This window comes from Cebus imitator, unplaced genomic scaffold, assembly GCF_001604975.1.
Source record: "Cebus imitator isolate Cc_AM_T3 unplaced genomic scaffold, Cebus_imitator-1.0 Scaffold236, whole genome shotgun sequence".
In the NCBI taxonomy this organism is placed as follows: Eukaryota; Metazoa; Chordata; class Mammalia; order Primates; family Cebidae; genus Cebus; species Cebus imitator.
The window spans coordinates 2,626,300-2,644,010 of NW_016107551.1; the positions used below are offsets into that span (position 1 = coordinate 2,626,300).

The 17,711-nt window shown below is 37.0% G+C and overlaps 1 protein-coding gene across 28 annotated transcripts in view; it reads left to right on the forward strand.

Moving 5' to 3' along the window:
* Positions 1-17,711, forward strand: part of TCF4 (transcription factor 4) — a 369,465-nt gene that overhangs the window by 166,164 nt on the left and 185,590 nt on the right. For 2 of the 28 annotated variants that reach the window (XM_017498011.2, XM_017498018.2), the window contains exon 1: positions 4,443-4,747. The exons of 23 other annotated variants lie outside the window; for them this stretch is intronic. The gene's annotated coding sequence lies outside the window, so the exon portion shown is untranslated. Of the gene's footprint in view, positions 1-4,428; positions 4,774-17,711 lie in introns of those variants that run through there. 3 more of the 28 variants (XM_037727671.1, XM_017498013.2, XM_017498014.2) reach the window with 3 other exon arrangements.

The following is a 17,711-nucleotide window of genomic DNA, read 5'->3' on the forward strand; positions in this document are numbered from 1 at the left end:
TGTGTGTGTGTGTGTGTGTGTGTGTGTGTGTGTGTGTGTGTCTGTGTTTGTATATGTCTGTATATTTTTATTCTATATATAGAGGTACATATTTATTTTATAAAATACTGGTAGTATTTAATTTACTTTGTGTATACTCTTTAGGGGAGAGGGTATTGAAATATTTTTCTGGGCTGGAAAAGTTTTTGTACTTATATGCAAGGCTGCTCTAATATCAAGCACCGTATTTAATCATCACAAATATACACTAAGCAAGGGACAGATGCACAAGGAATTTAAGCAGAGTTTTTCTAAATGGCAAATAATTAGAGGGGAACAGATGCCTATGGGCAGCAAAGGATGAAATGAGGTACCAGGAATTTTAAAAGGGAGATGGAAATACAAATGTAGAATGCAGTTGCTCTCAAGGATGTTTAAGCCTAGAGGGTGTGCTTGCCCAACGTTCTCCCATTTTGTGGATATTGACTTAAATTTTGTTCTCTCTTTACCTGTCTTCCCCAAAGGAGTAGATGATGCTAATCATTCCGAAGTGGAACAGATTTTCTTTCGAACCTCAGTTTTGGATGATCTGTGGCTGCCTCTCTTTCTTCTGCCTCCCTAGGGTCTTGTCCTTTTACAGGACTGCCAGGATATGACATTTCACAACTATGTCAATTCTCACTTATTTATTATTTATACCCCATATCCTTCCAGAAGGGGTTTTAGGTAGCCCACCAATAAAGGACACACATATGAATAGATAGATAGATAGATAGATAGATAGATAGATAGATAGAAAATTTTTTTTCTTGGTGTGTGTTTTAGGATGGACATGTTGGACACGTTCCTTCTTTAGAAACAAGTCAGCTGTAAAATGGGTTGTATCCATCTTAGAATAATTCTGTGTAGTCTTGATGTGGAAAAGGAAACAAATCTCCAAAAATAAAGTAGAGCATTAGGCATTTCCCATCTTCCTGTAGAATGGTAGTTTAAACAGCAGGGGCACTGAGCAGAGCGATTCAGCAACCCAGCAAAGCTGAGCTGTAGCACCTGATCATTATCCTTCAGGTTTAAGATTTACCTGTTGTGCTCATTGTAACAAAAGAAATGAAATCTCTGTAATTATATTGGAAGGGGGAGGAGATCATGTTTTAGTTCCTTTGATCTTGAGCTAGAATAGGCTCTGCTTTTGGAAATTTAATTTGAAAGAGCCCAACGTACACATCTGCTTTTTGTACTGCAGTTTCTATTGAGCTTGAAAATAGAAATTTATTAATGCAAATGTGTAGAGTCTGTTCCTTAAGGAAAAGATATACACATTCAAAACACAAGGTGATCCTTTCCTACATAGCTATGGAAGATGTTAATAAATATGTTTTCTGTTTTTTCTTCTGTTCAGATATGAGGTTCCTTGCTAACAAGGACTAAGCATAAAAATTGTAGGATCCATTGGGGAACAGAAAGATTCATTCAATACCTGAAAGTTTCCAAAGGAAAGTTCACTGGCGAAGAGATGGGGAAGCATACTGAATCCTTAAAAGAAAAAAAAAAAAGCCCAAAACAAGTGCATCATCAAACCATTGTGAGAATATGTTTGAATTGATGATAGGGCCCATGCTAAGAGACAAAGCTTTCATTTCATCGATTCCAATCTGCTTGGTGTTCTGTAAAATTGCCTTTGCCTGTAAATGGAATGGCATGCAGATTTTAGGTAGGACACTTTCTCACCCAACTTAGCTTGCACTCTTTTTCATTTTTTCTACCATTACATGAAACTTCACATAAATGACGACAACTTGACTTAATCCTTAAAGTGGCTGGATTGTATGGTGTATTTTGATTAAACCTTTTCTTGTTCTTGAAATTTCAGTAATGCCTAAAATGTCATGAACGTTTTGGGACATAAATCCTGTAAGCTATTTTGCAGCCATATAGTTGTTCTGTGGAGGGTCTGAGTACTTTCCCAAACTCCTTCTCATCTTCAAATGAGCAAAATAAATTATAAATTGTCGAGAACGTTCAATCAGTCTTTAGATGAGCAGGCATCTCCTAATGCTGGGAAAAGTATCCCTTTTCAATATTTTGAGTAAATAGAGCTGATTCTTTATAATATTTGTACTGTATAGCAAAAGATCTCAAAAAGTGTTATAAATTACGTAGACTTAAGGAAAAAGACATGATTAAAGAAATCATCGGATCAATAAAACCAATCTATTTTTTTCTGATGTGGTGTGATGAGGCTTTTTTTTTTTTTTCAAGTGGGGTAGGTGGGCCTCAGTGCTGTGTATTGTCATTCCGATTCTATTGGCTACTTTCTTTCTCTGCTCCCTCCCCGCCCCAGTTGTTTTTTTGGTATTTTTGTGTTTTTTGTTTTGTTTTCTTTTAAAGAAAAGAAAGCTGAAAGCCATAGAAAGTTAGGCTGTGCGTTAGGAAGTCTGAGTTTAAAGCAAAGAGCCTGTCCTTCACTTTGTGTTTAAGTTGGTATTTCAGTTACATTGTCAGTATAAACTTGTGACCCTTGGAAATGTACAGTTTCATTTGGGTTCAGTGATTCCTGGATGAGTTTGTGATATAGGATGCCAAGGGCCATGGAAATTATTTAAGACATAAAATCTTGAGACAGAGTTGGTTCCCTAGAAGCATGTGGGTAACTAGAGTCTCATTTTAACTAATTTGGATGGGCTAAGAAAAGTCTTCCTTCCCACTTCCAATTAATTAATTTCTAACATTTCCATCTAATCATGATTTTGTCGAGTGACACACATCTTTCTTCCTCACAGGCAAGAAACTCACAAACAAAATTTCTATTTCTAATGGCAGACAGTTGGGGTGCCGCAGCCAAGCAGTCACCCTTAAAAATTAATGAGCGTAATGATGGTTAGAGAAGCGATTCTGATGGTGGTTGGGGAGGGAGGGGCCACGGGGATGGCAGAAGGAGGAAGACCGGACTCCTCATAAGTGACAATGATGTGAGCCCCTGTCCTCATCTCCCCTCCCATCCCCCCTTCCCCCCAGTCACCACCCCTTCCATCCTCCTCTCTTTACAGGAGCCAAAGCAGATAGAAAGACAGGGCGATTATGAAGACGTCAGTTGGAGTGTAGGCAGGCGAGAGGGGCGCAGCGCCCCAGATGAGGTCCGGGGGGAGCCGAGGAGGGTCACTCATGGACGACCGTGTGTGTGTGTCTGACAGACTGTGAAATGGTGCGTTGTTGCACGGCTGCGCTGCACCTGGGCCCTTCATCTGTGATTGATTGGTTTGGTCATGTGTAATGGTCCCATCTGCTCTGTGTTGTTTTTCTTTTTTTACTTATAAACACCGTTCCCAGAGGCTGAGAGAGGATGAGCTATGTTTTGTCATCTTCACTTAACACTTTAGCTTAAAAAAGTGGTCAAGTAGGTAAGCTCTAAAGTCTATCCAAGTAATGTAGTAGGAAGGTACGGTTTTTCCCCTTTACTTGATGTGTGTGTGTGTGTGTGTGTGTGTGTGTGTGCGTGTGTGCGTATGCCTCTCCGCACGCGTGTGTGCGTGGAGTTTTAATGCTGCCTGTTAATATCTGAATAGTTCATGAACCACAGAAGACCAGAATATTGCAGAAACGATTTGCACAACTCTGTGTATTGTGACTCTTACTGCAGTGAGGAGTTTTTTTTTGTAACGGAGCCAATACTTAATTAAAACCGCTGACATCATGGTGTTATAATTAAGCGTGGCATTAATTAAGCTGGAATAACGATTTTTTTTTTATTAAGAACTGCTTCTATTGTATAAGACTGTTACCGGCTAAAAACAAAATAATTTTAAGGCAAAAATAAATTCGCTTTAACCTAGCCCTTTTCAACTTCCCCCAAAGTCCGGCCTCAGGACTGTCGTCATCAGGGCTCTGAGTCTGTGTGTGTGTGCGCGTGCATGCGCGTGTGTGCGTGCGTGTGTGTGTGTGTGTGTGTGTGTTTGGTGGTGTTGGGATGGGGGAAAGTGGAAGTGAAATTTGTTTTTTTTCACCCAAAAATGCTGATCGGCTCCTGGCATTCTGATGGCTAATTATGCATCGGAGAGCTTCGACAGCTGCATTCATCATCATAAAATGTAATAATTAATGACATTCCAACAAAGAAAAATATGCAAATGAGGACTCATTAGCATTTTCATATTCAGCTTTGATAATGCTTTTGCTGACAAGGTTGTAATTAATGAAAATTCATGTCGCAGTCAGGAGATTGGATCGGTTTCATTCCGCTCACAATTCCCAAATGCTTGCATTATGGAAAATCGGCGGCTCTGCCAACTTTTCAGGGAAGAAAAAAACACACACACACACTAAAAGCACCAGATGCAAATTAATGGTAGGGAGTCTTTAACTCTTTAAACCACCCCCCTAAATTTCCATCATAGGAAACATGTGATAAGTGTTAGCCTAAGAACTAGATTCTCTCTCTGTCTCTTTTTTTTTTTTTAAATAATAGGAAAGTACTTTTATTTGTGACACAAGTATGAGAATTTCTGGCAAACTTTTATTTTAATATTAAGAAAAACAAAACCCCTCCACCTTTTCCCTTCTTTCCTTTTCCCTTTCAAGACTATTTAAATTTACATAGTAAAACATGTTAGGACAGCCAAGCCCCAGCATGTTGTGTTCTGTCCTCTGGCTGGCAGATTCACACCACAACAGTTTATTCATCCACATGCTTTTTGGCGACTCTTCATCACGTATTTGGGCTTAGATCTTCTGGTGCCTCCCTCGGCGTGCTACCCATAAGGTCGAAAGAAAAGCAAGTATTCGATTTCTCTATTCAGGGTGGGTTTTTTTTTTTTTTGGATGACAGTCGGTTTTTTTTTTCACTCCTGTTTCAGCAGCAGAACTCTTCTTTAAGTGAAACCACAGGAACCACACGGTATGTTCAGAATTAAATGAAAAAAGTGAAATTGACAGATTTTACATATTCTTTTTTTTTTTTTTTTTTTTTTTTTTTTTTTTTTTTTTTTTTTTTTTTTTTTTTTTTTTTTTTTTTTGGTGCTTTTTCTTTTTAATCTATTCCCTTTGTGGTTTAGTGTAAGAGTTTGAGAATGTGCCCGTAATTCTCTCACTCAGCACTTCTGGTTTAGTGTTGTTCTTCAAATGTAATTTTAGGAGACACTCTACAATTCAAATGGAAACCCAGAAACCCCAGACCAGAGATATCGACAAATATTTAACACAAAGAGCTATTAATTTATAAAAGCCTCTGTGTGTTGCTTTCAAAATGTGGAACTTTAGGTTGGCAAATATACAGTTGATGCCAACCTGGAACCGTGTTTGTCAGACAAGCCTGAAGTTAAATTGAAAGTTCTATCTGGCCCTCAAGGTTAGAAAGAAAAACTTCAACAGAGTTCTGACTTCATTTTCTATTTGATCTTTAGGTTAAAAAATGATGATTATTAAAACAGGTCATTTTGCTGAGGCAGATGTTTTAATAAAAGGTTTGCATAATGATTAAGAAGAAGAGAAAATAGAAGGTATTTCTTTATAAATTATAACGTTTATAAGCATTTTCACTCTCAGATGAATGAAACGACTTCTGGGAGTTCCTAAGATGCAGTTTCCTGTTTATTTAAAGTTAAATTGTAATTCCCAAAGTTGCTAGCCCAGCATAAAGATTATAAATATGCCTTGTTAAGGGAACAGGGAAACTTTGATACATGGGGCCTTATTTTTAGAGTATCTCAGTAAAACAGAAAGAATCATCAGTTATTTAATGAAGATTTTCAAGTAAATCTTTTTTTTCCCTGTTATGTGATTAAGAATGACTAGGTTTTTATTCCTTATTAAACTCTTGAAGTTCTAAGAAACATAATTTTATTTCAATGTCTCACTTCTTCTGACTTTTATTTTGTTACAGTTTGTACATGAACATGTGTGTGTGTACACAGGCATGTGTGTAAATGTGTGTGTGCCCATGTTTAAAGATTATGGTGGCTCTGTCCTCTCTCCTGTAAAATCTATTGTGGTAAAATAGCAGGCAAAAGAAGGTTCTACTTTTTTTTCTTTTAGTTTATTTCTTTTTTATATGGGCAAACTGCCCATCCAGATGGTAGAATTTCACCTGTAAGCAATCTGAAACGATAGGTTAATTCTGACGTTTTATAGAGCTTTTTAATTTTCTTTTCACACAGTACAACTAAGTGCAGAGTAACTGCTCAAGATAATGTTTCTTTTTTCTTTTTTTCTTTTAAAGCGCTTCCTGCTGTGATTGGTTCTTTTTTCCCCCAAATCTGAATTTGGGGCTCATTTAAAATCTGTGGCTTTAGACACTTTGCTGTTATTGTCAAAACCACATCTGATGAAATCTTTGACCACTTCTAATATGTGTAAATGAGGAAGTGATGGCAGAAGTGAAAAAGCAGGTTAGTCGCCGAGAAGCAGATCCTTGTAATTTTATGATGGTGAACGTTCCACTGGCTTTGATAAATTCACTGTTAGTTTTCTCCTCCCACCAAATTCACAGATGTATACCCACTCATAACTTCCCAAGTAATGCTTAGCATGGCATTAGCAACCAGAATCCTGGGACTTGCTGTTGTGTCAGTGTGGTTAGCCTCTGGTGGCTTATGTGACTGAGTAAACTAGAGAAAAACTTCAGGATGATTTGTTGTCCGTGATCAAGGAATCCCATTACTTGTAAAAGCAGATTTAGAGGATGTTTTTGGAGTAGAGTGTGGAAAGGAAAGGGAGTATTGGAGATTGTTTTTACATATAATAATTGTAACCATGCTGTGTTGACAAGTTAGTTTTGAATGTGCTATCTTCTTGTTTTGATTTCCAGAAAACCTTCATTTTCATGAATTATTTCTTGAGTTGATGATAAAGATGACTTTAGAGACATCTTCTCCCCTGGCATATTCCTTTAGGGGAACATTTTTGAAAATGTTGTCCTACTATTACACCTGTAAGGCTTGGGATCTTGGTCATGACATTATTTGCTGCATTTCTGTTTCCTGTTTTGCGCTTGCTAATTCCTGTGGGCATTTTCTTTTTAAAGTGATGGGATTTTCACTGTCCAGCAGCAAGCCACATTTACGGGAGTTATTGAACTCTGAAATAGGAAACCTGTGGGTGATCAGTTTTACCCTCCCTAGAAGATAGTGCTCAGTCAATGAGAATTACAGCCCCATGACTGAGAATTTTAAAGGAGGTTTTCCACTAAGACACCCAAAGGTTTTGTTACACGTGTTGAAACAAAATCAACATTTGTTTGTGGGCAGTGAAGCCAGTGTTCCTGCCAGTATATTCCCCTTCAGTTGCTTATCATATTTCTCTTGCAAACTTTCCCATTGGTTGGGGTCTGTGGAGAGATTTCAGTGACTGGTTGGTGGAAATGTTTGGGAGAACATTTGCCTATCAAAGCAACCTAAATATTTGCAAAAATGTTTGCTTGAGAAAAAAGAATCCACTTAGGATTAGGAAGTAACTGCTTACACATTTTAAAAGCATTTGTGATTTCCGTAAGTATATTATTCATGAGCCACTGCCTAACCTGAATTTCAGGGGTCACTCTTGAATCTGTATCTTTAAAACCCCTCTAAGATAATAAAGGTTTTACTTTATGATTAAGATCCGTATCCATATATTAAAATATAAAAACACTTGACAAAATGTATTTTAAAAATTAATTGTTTATTATTTGGTGAACCTACAAAACAAAAGATGTAAAGAAAGGTCCTCATGAAATGGTGGGTTGTTGAATAGCTCTAACGTCATTCTTTCCCTCTACTGTAGATTTTTTGTTGATAAAACCCAGTTGTATTGCTATGATATAATATTCCTTTTGTTGGAGTCCGTAAGCTTTCTTACAAGGGTAATGATTTGAATGTCGGATCTTACTTTTTTTTTTTCATGCTAAAGAATTTAATGTAAGCATTTTCTGTTCACATTATGAAAGTTTTAACTACATTTTACTGATGGTTTGGAAACAGTATATATAAAACTCAGTATAGGCCAAGGTTTCTGATTTGTTCACAAGGTAGGAGTTGAGCATTGACAATTACTGTACTTAAAAGCCCCTCGGATCAGGTGTTATTTCACCATCTGGACATTTTAATTAGTAATAAAAGTGTGGATCTGGATACACAGAAATAGGATCTACAGTACACAGTGGCCCAATGCACTCTATTGGTGCTGAGGTGTCTGTGGCTACATTTTATAAATGTGTATGTATATGTGTGTGTGTGTGGGCAAGTGTAATTATGTGCCAGGTATATATCCTTTTTCAAACTGGGCACTAACACAATACCAAAAAAACTGGCTGCTTTTCTTAGATGAAAAGTAAAAGTGTATAAACTATACACTTGCACTTAAGTAATGCTGTATTTTTTTAATGGTCATACTTCCTCAAGTCTGGCATGACAGATATAATGCTGACATTAGTTAGGCCTGGGCATAAGATGTGGCTCTTCTCTTTCATAGCTGTGTGCTCTAAGACAAATGAATTAACCACTGAGTCTCCAATATGTTTTCTCATATCCAGAGTGAAAGTATAAATGATGATTATTATGATATCTACCTAATAGGATTATGACATGAAGCTCATGAGCATGTATGTTCAAAACACTTAATAAAATATAAGGAGTCATAATCGTTAAAAATTAATTGTTAATACAGAATGCAAATAACCAATTCATACCCCACATACCATCTTTTATAATTCAGTAAATCATGTCGTATTTAAAAATAAGGGAGTTGCAAATATAATACTACATTAGATTGTTAACAAATGATAACATTAAGACCACCAGAAAAAAAAGCCGTTCATAAGTTTCAACATAAAGCAAAATGACTCATTCTTATAAAGAATATACAGGCTCACTGAAACAATGTTATCCTTAATTAAGGCAGAAGCGTGTGCATTTGAGGGAAATAGTGACCCTCTGGAGAAATAGAGAGTGAAAATAGTTTAGCGAAATGAGTCTCAGCATCTTCTCTTTTGGAAAAATGCATGCGTGTTTCTCTTAATCATTATGAATTTCATGTTTGCAAACCAGTGTGAATATTTAAACGATAATCATTATTGTTTAGAATCTACCTATTACTACACACACACAGATACACACACACACACATAAATTTGCTCAAGAAAATTATCCTTAGGAAGGAAAGGAGTTGATAAAATTGCCATTGGAGCAGATGAGTTTGGATATTTCTATTCAGTTTTATGTTTGGGTACTTCTACTGAAAACTCTTTCATTTATAGCTATAGTTCTCCCTGAAAATTCTTTGGGAGAAATAAAAACATTTGTTTTTAATTGAAAAGAATGATAACATGGTATAGCATAATATTAACTATTTCAGTGATTTTATCAATTTCATCTTCCCCGCCTTAATGTAATAAATGCATATCTTGATGAAGTACAGATCTTTACATTACATTGTCCCTAACGGCAAATATTACTATAGGCAACTCAGTTTTAATCATCAGACTATCTTAGGGAGCTTATAAAACTTGTCTCTAGGACATGGTATTAGCAGGATGTACAGACTTTCCTTTTGGTGCCATGCTAGGGGAAGATAAATTCAACAGAGTCAGTCCAGTTCATTCATTCGTTTGATAGATAATAAGTAAACCACAGAAGAAACAGGAATATGTCATTTCTGACTGTACAGCTTCTAAGATTTTCTTAGACTTCATAATGAAAACTGGTTTCACTTAATGTTCTATCAGTTTCATTTAAATGCCCTAATCTAATGATCACTTTCATTTAAATATCCTAATCTAGTGAGCAGATAGAGCTTACATATTATTTGTCTTGAAGACATTTAAAAAATGTGGCTACAGGTCCTCTTCTTTGAAACTCCATTTGATAAACATGACGACATCTACCTTAACCTATAGATTTAAGTGCCCACAGTTGTGGGATGAGAAAAGGAATTGTGGTGCTTCTTGAAAAATGGTCTCATCAGAGGGATTCTATTGAAAATATGGGGGACTGCATTTAAACTTTGATAAAAAAAAATAAGTAATTCAAAGTAAAGTCTGTAGCCAAACTCCTTAATTGTGATGCATTTGCTGAGTTCCCCTCTTCCATCGTCGGGCCTGCTCTGGTGCCATATGGCCTACCATGGAACATTTAACTTGTCAGATATAATGGATTGTCCTGGAAGCAGATTTTTGCTTTGAGCACTCGGCTCCTTTCTTGCATTTCACTCTCAGCTCCAGGCTGCAGGATGAAGGATTGTGGTGGAAATGCAAAGAAGAGACACACAGTTGATTCCCCTTAAGAGAGTGACCTATATGCCACAAAATTTTACCCACGTAAAGAGGCATTATCCCTGTCACTGGCCTTAGCAGGCTGCATGTCAAAATCATTTAAATTTCCCTGGACTTAACAGATTGTGCAAACAATTCAGAACTGAAAGCTTAGGAATAATGAAACATCGTCATTTTAACTTAGAGAGAAATGGTGTAGCCACATTGGCCAAAGGAGGCGTATTATTTATTGTGACCTACATGTAGCATAGGCCACCTGGTTTCTAGATGCTGTAAATTAAGTTCTCTGAAGTTTATGAAGAATGCTAAAAATATATATACATTATGATGGAGATGTTACTTGGTTTTATTGTTTTTGTTAGGTGAATAGAGAGGTGAGGTTGAAATGATCATTTAGGAATCGCTTCTCAGCCTTTTGACTAAGATCAAGTGAAATGATCTTTTAGGTAGAGGGACAGTGGCAGCTAATTATCCTACCATGCTTTCTAGCTTGAAACTTAGGGGCAGACCCTCCATGCATTCTAACCTATTTGAAATTAGAGATTGAATGTGTTGTAGATTATTTCATTTTTATCTGTAAAGTTAAGTAATTAGCCTTTTTTTGTTCATTTTAATTTGGTGCTTTCATGAACTTTTTTTTCAATTTGTGCTTTTGTTTCAACAAGCTTGGAACGCAGTAGGAAGAATTTGAGACTTTTGCGTTTATAGGAAAACTTCTTTAAAAGAATGAACAGTGCCCTACCTATATGTGTGTGCACATACATAGCTGTGAGGTACTCTTCTGGTATAACCCGCTGTAACCCCAAAGCAAATACTGTGTTTTAGAGACACAGAGTAGACCATTTACAAGTAATCAATCAAGCACAAATAAGGAACTTGTGTATCTTAATTTATCCATTAAATGGTACATATTTGATTGCTCTAGGGTTTCAAAAGTTAATTAATGGATTTATATAAAACGCACATATATGCATGCTAAAAGAGACTTTGCTAAGGGTAATTCAGTATACTCAACAAAACTGTGTTAATTATATTAGAAATTTAATATTTAATTTACTTCTATAAATTCATGCATTATAAATAAGTCCTCATATAGTTTAGATAGGTCAATAAAATCTACAGTTGGCCTGGAAACCTTACAGCTCATTTCTGTACAAATCTTTTTAATGAACAACTTTCCATCCAGCAGCTAAGAAATCTCTGTCAAAGTCAGCATTCAGTACTAAAGTGTACTTGTCTATATTTCTTACTGATCCTAAATTGAGCATGTTAGTTTTATTAATGCTACTAATCAGCCGACTGTACCCTTCCTCCACCGTAAAGATTTGGTGAGACTTAGTACTTAAGTTTGGGGAGTGCCTGGCCGTAGCCGGCTCTTGTTGGGGCATGTGCGCCCTCTGCTGGCTGCTCATATAGGAACTGACTGGTGTGTGAGATGTGTACTTTCTTTTGCTTTTCAAGGTTGGGTTTTTGTTTTGTTTTGTTTTGTTTCATTTCATTTTTATACAACTGATCAGACTGTTACCTTGATTATAAAGTTGTAGCTTAATACTGAGCATGGCAGTTAATTTGTTTTTATTTGGAAATAAAAGTGAGGTTTTTGTTTTGGGTGTGTTTTTGCCAAATATGATAGTCCTGATACTTCAAGTAACATGCGACATATGTAATATTTGAGTTTTTTAGGTGGTTGATTGCAGATCACAATTAACCATATTTTCATTGCTTTCATATTGTTCTTGGCTTGATTATATTTGAGAAGTATTCTTTTCTTATTATTATACTTTAAGTTCTGGGATACCTGTACAGAACGTGCAGATTTGTTACATAGATATATATGCCATGGTGGTTTGTTGCACCCATCAACCCATACCTACATTAGGCATTTCTCCTAATGCTATACCTCCCCTAGCCCCTATCCCTCCCCACCCCTCGACAGGCCCCGGTGTGTGATGGTCCCCTCCCTGTGTCCATGTGTTCTCATTGTTCAACTCCCACTTATGAGTGAGAAGAGAAGTATTCTTGTTGGACTAAGTTGGGAATGGAACTTAAAAGGGGATAGATAAACTATTGAAATTTTGAAATATGACTACTTGTCTGTAATGGATGTAGTAGATAATCCCTAGTAAAAAAATCCCCGTTATGGTTGGTTGATAGTTTTCTCTTGCTTCGCCAAGGAAAATGAGTATATTTACATCGTAATGCTTTATAAAGGCATTTTTGGTTTCCTTGCAAACCAAATTAAGCTGTGCTCACTGGCAGACATTGAGAATGGTAGTTTGAGTAAAATCTTTATTGTTTTGTTTTGCTTTTGTAGTTGTTGTTTATAGAATGTGAGATGTTAAAGGAACAAATCACTGATGGTCTCTTTACGTCCAGGACACAGGACTAAACTCTACAAGGGCAGTTACAGAGGAAAAGTGCCAGCACCTCTGCCATCGCCTGGGTGGAGAGCATCCTTGGGTCCTGGTAGTAAAGGCCAGGGTTCTGTGTAATGAGTGTGTCTTTTAAAAATGGCAACAGCTTTTGTTGACAAGGCTCCATCAAAGTCTTTATAATAAATTTAGTCTCTATAAGTGATTTCTACATATCTCTGAAATTAAGTGACTTGATTGAGTCAGTTTGGTATTTGTTGTACAGATAAGGCAGTTTAGATTTTTACAGTTGTTTTGACTTACATTGCAAATTTCTCTAATTTGTAAGCAGAAGCCATAAAAACTTCCAAACCAACCACGGAGTGATCAAAGAGCTTAGAGCTGGTGAAGAGCAGGGCAGAAATGTCATCTATGGTTTTTTTTTTTTTTTTTTTCCTTCCCCTTTTTTTTTTTTTTTTTTTTAGATTCAAAATTTGTTTGAGATATATAAATTTTTACTGATTAGTGTTATTTTAACATTGTCAAGTCACTAAGAATTGCATTCTAACAGATATTAAGTCCTTGTTACCCCTGTTAGAATGCCATCGTGACTGAAATCTCACATACATGTTGCTCCTGTTACCCCTTGTCTTCAGTGAGGTTGTATTAGGTGTTCTTTCTTGGTGCTTCTCTGTGTTTCCATTGTAGCCCTTAACTGATGGATAGCAGTGTGTTACTCCTGGTGTTTTAGTCATCTAAACTCTTACCTCCTTGACAATAATGTCGATTATTGCCTCTCTTTCCGAGTACCATTCAGCACGTGGTACTCAGAAAGGACCTAACAAATATTAATTTTCCTTTGTTATTTTTTAGGCTTCATTCACCACTATTCAGATGATAATTTTTGCAGGTTTCAGGATTAAAAATTGCCATCTGTAAACATATTCTATGTAATGCATTTTATTTTTTTGCATACTTTTGATAGGATGAGCTCATTCTTCTGTCTGCTTCTCGTCTGATTTCTCGTTTCTCTCTCTCCTCCCTGCTCATCCTTCCCTCTGCCTCTCCTCTTCCTTCCTGTGCACCCCACCTTCCTATCTTGATTGAGTCATGCTCCTAGTTTCAGTCACCGGGAGACTTCTCTGAAACATTGCCGCATGGGACCATTCATCTACCAACCTTCCCCTTCCTTGAACAATAAGTAGTGCCGCAGGCTGGTTGGACTCTGGGGAGTGTGGCCCTGCGTATCTGGCAGTTTGGTCATTATTTTGGGCCCATTCTCTTGAATTTGATCTTGAAGAGCAGGCTTGGCTGGAAAACATCATTCTTCTATAAATAGAATGGTTAGCAATCTTCCTACGCTTTGTCTTCCTTGGAATGTGTTTTGAATTCTGGGCTGTTCCTCCCACCCCCTTCCAGTTTCTCTCAGTAGTGCATGTTTAGGGGATATAGGCCAATTGTATTCAGTGCTAAGGCTAGAGAAATTATCATTTAATATATTACAGATACATATACAAATGGCAGTTGGATTATCTTCTGTCCGGGGTTAAAAATGTCACATGTGTTTGTATATGTACCATACATTATCTGTCTACCATATGTAACATTGTCATGGTCCCCGTTCTTTTTATTTTTATATAGTTTTGAGTATCGTATCCAGTGTGTGTGGCTTAAAAGATGAACATTGTTGTATTCTTGTTCGTTGTAAACTTAGCTTGAAAATTAAGGCCATCACCAATGTACCATGGTTCTAAAATACATAATTTCTCTGTATAGACAACTAATTGCCTATGTAGACTATACCAAACATAATACTAAACCTTTCCCTCTCTTTTCCATCCCACTGTGGCTTATTTAGAGTTTTATCATTTTTATCTTTTACATTTACTGTTGCTAAGACTCTGGTGGAACATTCAGTTAAATGAGCAGCAAATAATTTATGATTAAAAAGTGATTTGTGTGGTGAAATGCGGTGGCTGATTTTCTTAAAATTTGCCAATAAATTCCAAAATATTTAACCAGGCAACAAAGTCTTGCCCAGATGATGTTGTCTCTATTACATTCGGCCAGAAATGTCACCCATCTCCTCCAAAGTGAGGGAAAGGACTGGATTCTCTCCCTCACTGTGGACTTGTCATGTCTCCACAGAACATGGACAGTCAGTGCATGGGTAGAAGGACCCTTTTCAATGAACGAACCAGGTCAGGTTCACTAGAGCTTGATCCTGGATTCTAAAGATGACTTCTACTCTTGAGATAGAAGAGAGATGCTTTCAGAGCAGTGGGCCAGTGGGCCTGATGATGAGGAGCTGCCTTAACAAAACTCCAGGATTCTCATATTTTGGGATACTGTCGTTTATTAGGGGAGTCGATACGGCAATGTAAAATTGATTTCGTTAAAACAACCAGCCTTCGTTAGTGGAGATGAGCACATTTAAAGGCCTAGCATGCCGTCAGAAAAAGGCTTCTCTAATCCATACAGTGGACTATCTGAAATGACCTTGGGGATCGACAATTGCCTGTCTTTAAAAACAGTCTGCTTAAATAGGTTGGTGCTAGTAGTAATCTACTTTTTGTTATCCACCATGTTACCAGGTCTCTTGGAGTTTTGGCTAATGTAACCTGTAGAGCTGTGCCTATTACCTAAATTGTTTGCTTATATCCTTGGCTTGTCAGAATAAACAGTGAAATTTTATTTATTTAAAAAAAAAAATCCACTGGGCGCAGTGACTGACATCTGTAATCCTAGCACTTTGGGAGACTGAGGTAGGTGGATCAGTTGAGGTCAGGAGTTCAAGACCAGCCTGACCAAGATGGTGAAATGCCATCTCTACTAAAAATACAAAAAATTGGCAGGGTGTGGTAACACGTGCCTGTAATCCCAGCTACTTAGGAGGCTGAGGTAGGAGAATCACTTGAACCCAGGAGGCGGAGGTTGCTGTGAGTCAAGATCACATGCTACTGCACTGCAGCCTGGGCAACAGAGTGAGACTGTATCTCAAAAAGAAAAAAAAGAGAGAGAGAATGCCAGACTTGACTGAATTTAGGTACCATGGAGAAAAGAACCCAGGAATCTGTTTTTGAGAAAACTCTTGCTGATGATTCTCCTGATCAGCAAGGTTTCTTAGCCATGATTTGAATTTGAGGAAATTGCTTTTCTCCACACTCGTCAGCTCATTGTGAGTCTTCCCTTCTGCCTAAAAATACAGTAAAAATATTTTATTTCTGCTTGCTTTTGACACCTTTAGCATGTATTGCAAGATGAGCTTTTTTCATTTTTATATGAAAAACTATTATGTTCCTTTGAATAAAAAATAAGCTTTCAAATGCATATGCTGTTTTGTTTTTCCAAGACCACACAAGTCCTTAATTGCCTTGGCTATATCCAATTATCATACACTCAAACTGCAGTAAAAATATAAGATAGGATAGGCATCACTGTGAAGATATTATTCACATAAAACCAATGTTAAGTTACTCATTAGAAGTAAGTTGAGTGATTTCAGGGTTGCCCTTAGTCCCTCAGGTCTCTAGGGGACACTCGTACAAATTGCTGATTCAGAAAATCATTACTTTGGTGGTTCAAGTGGTACTTTAGTGGCCTTAAAGAGTTATTTGACACACCTCCCCAAACAGCTAAGTTATCCCCATGATTACGTTGATTAATTGCACACTCTGTGGAATTAGTGTTATTTTCAATGAAAGATTTTCCTGCATTTGGAAAATCAAGCATAAAACTCATGTGCTTTAATTTGATAATGTGTGTACTTCTCCTAAGCAGGATGCCAAGTGAGGAGCTGATTTTGGCTGTTGTTGTCTGGGCCATGTGGTATCATCTAGGACAATATTTTTATTCTGCACTGAAAAGGTAGTTTTTGATGGATCGGAGGATGTTCACTCAAAGTGCTTGTCAATTCGGACATTTTCATCCATCAAGGAATTGAGAACTCTCTGACTTTATGAATTGAGTTTAAATTATTTGGGGAGGGGATTACGGTAGTGAAAAGGCAATGCTTTTGCTACAGTAGGTAATGATATTAATACATCTGGAAAACACCAAACAGAGATGGCCTATTGTGAGAAAGAGCCTTGGTACTGGAGCTGGAGGTCTGTGTGCTAACTTCATCCTTAATATCTGTACAGCCTTTATAACTATATGAGCTGGTTATCCTTAATTTTAGTGACTTCATCTATAAAAACGTGGACTAACATGTCCATTTAATGAGCTTTTAGTGTGTGTAAAAATAATGTACGTTAAATTTACATGCTAGATAGTGCTTTACAAATATAAGTGCTAATGGAGAATCGAATATAGAATCTGAAATTCTTCACTTAGGCAGAGCCCTAAAGTGAAGAGTTTTGGTGGCACCTTAAGATACCGTCTGGGATTTCAGTACCCACACTGTTTTAAAGGCAGCACAGTGCCTAGATGAGATGAGGTGACTCTGTGATGAAATGCAGCCAGAACTCACAGTTTCCAGTGGGATCAGAGCTGTAGGTCATTACTGAGTCTTCTATTTTTACGACTAAAATAACATCAGCGAAAGAGAGGGTTAATGCTAGTCTTTTCCAGAAAAAATGGTTTACTGCTCGGTTTTCATTATCCCTTGATACATACAAGCTATGTGCCTAGTTAGTTACCTTTCCCCCATTTGCCTTTATCGTCTCAGTTTAGGAAGAAGGGGAGAAAGAGAATTTCCTAGGTTGTAGGATGACTAGTTTATTTGCTGGAATGGAGTTGTAATTCTTTTAGCACAAAATTTATTTTACATTTAGATTTTTAAATGACTGTAGATGAAGGCAGAGTTGTCCCCGTATAGTAAGATTCTGTAGGAGAGAACCAGTGCTCTTCTCTGAAATTTTTGAAATCCAAGGAATAATGTCACCTTCCGCTTTTTTGTAAACCCAGACTGTCACCTGCAAACTGGGATCAGGAGTAGTTAAAGTTGACTAGCTAGTCAGAACAATGAAGTTAACCTGTGTGGCCACAGAATACTATGAGAAAGATAATCTAATAGAAACCACAAAATAAAAAGTTAAAATGTTTTCATATCAATTTAAATAAAATAAAAATTTAACTTTTGAACCTACATCATTTATCCGATGAAAACTACAAATATATGGTAACCTGATATATTCTTAGTG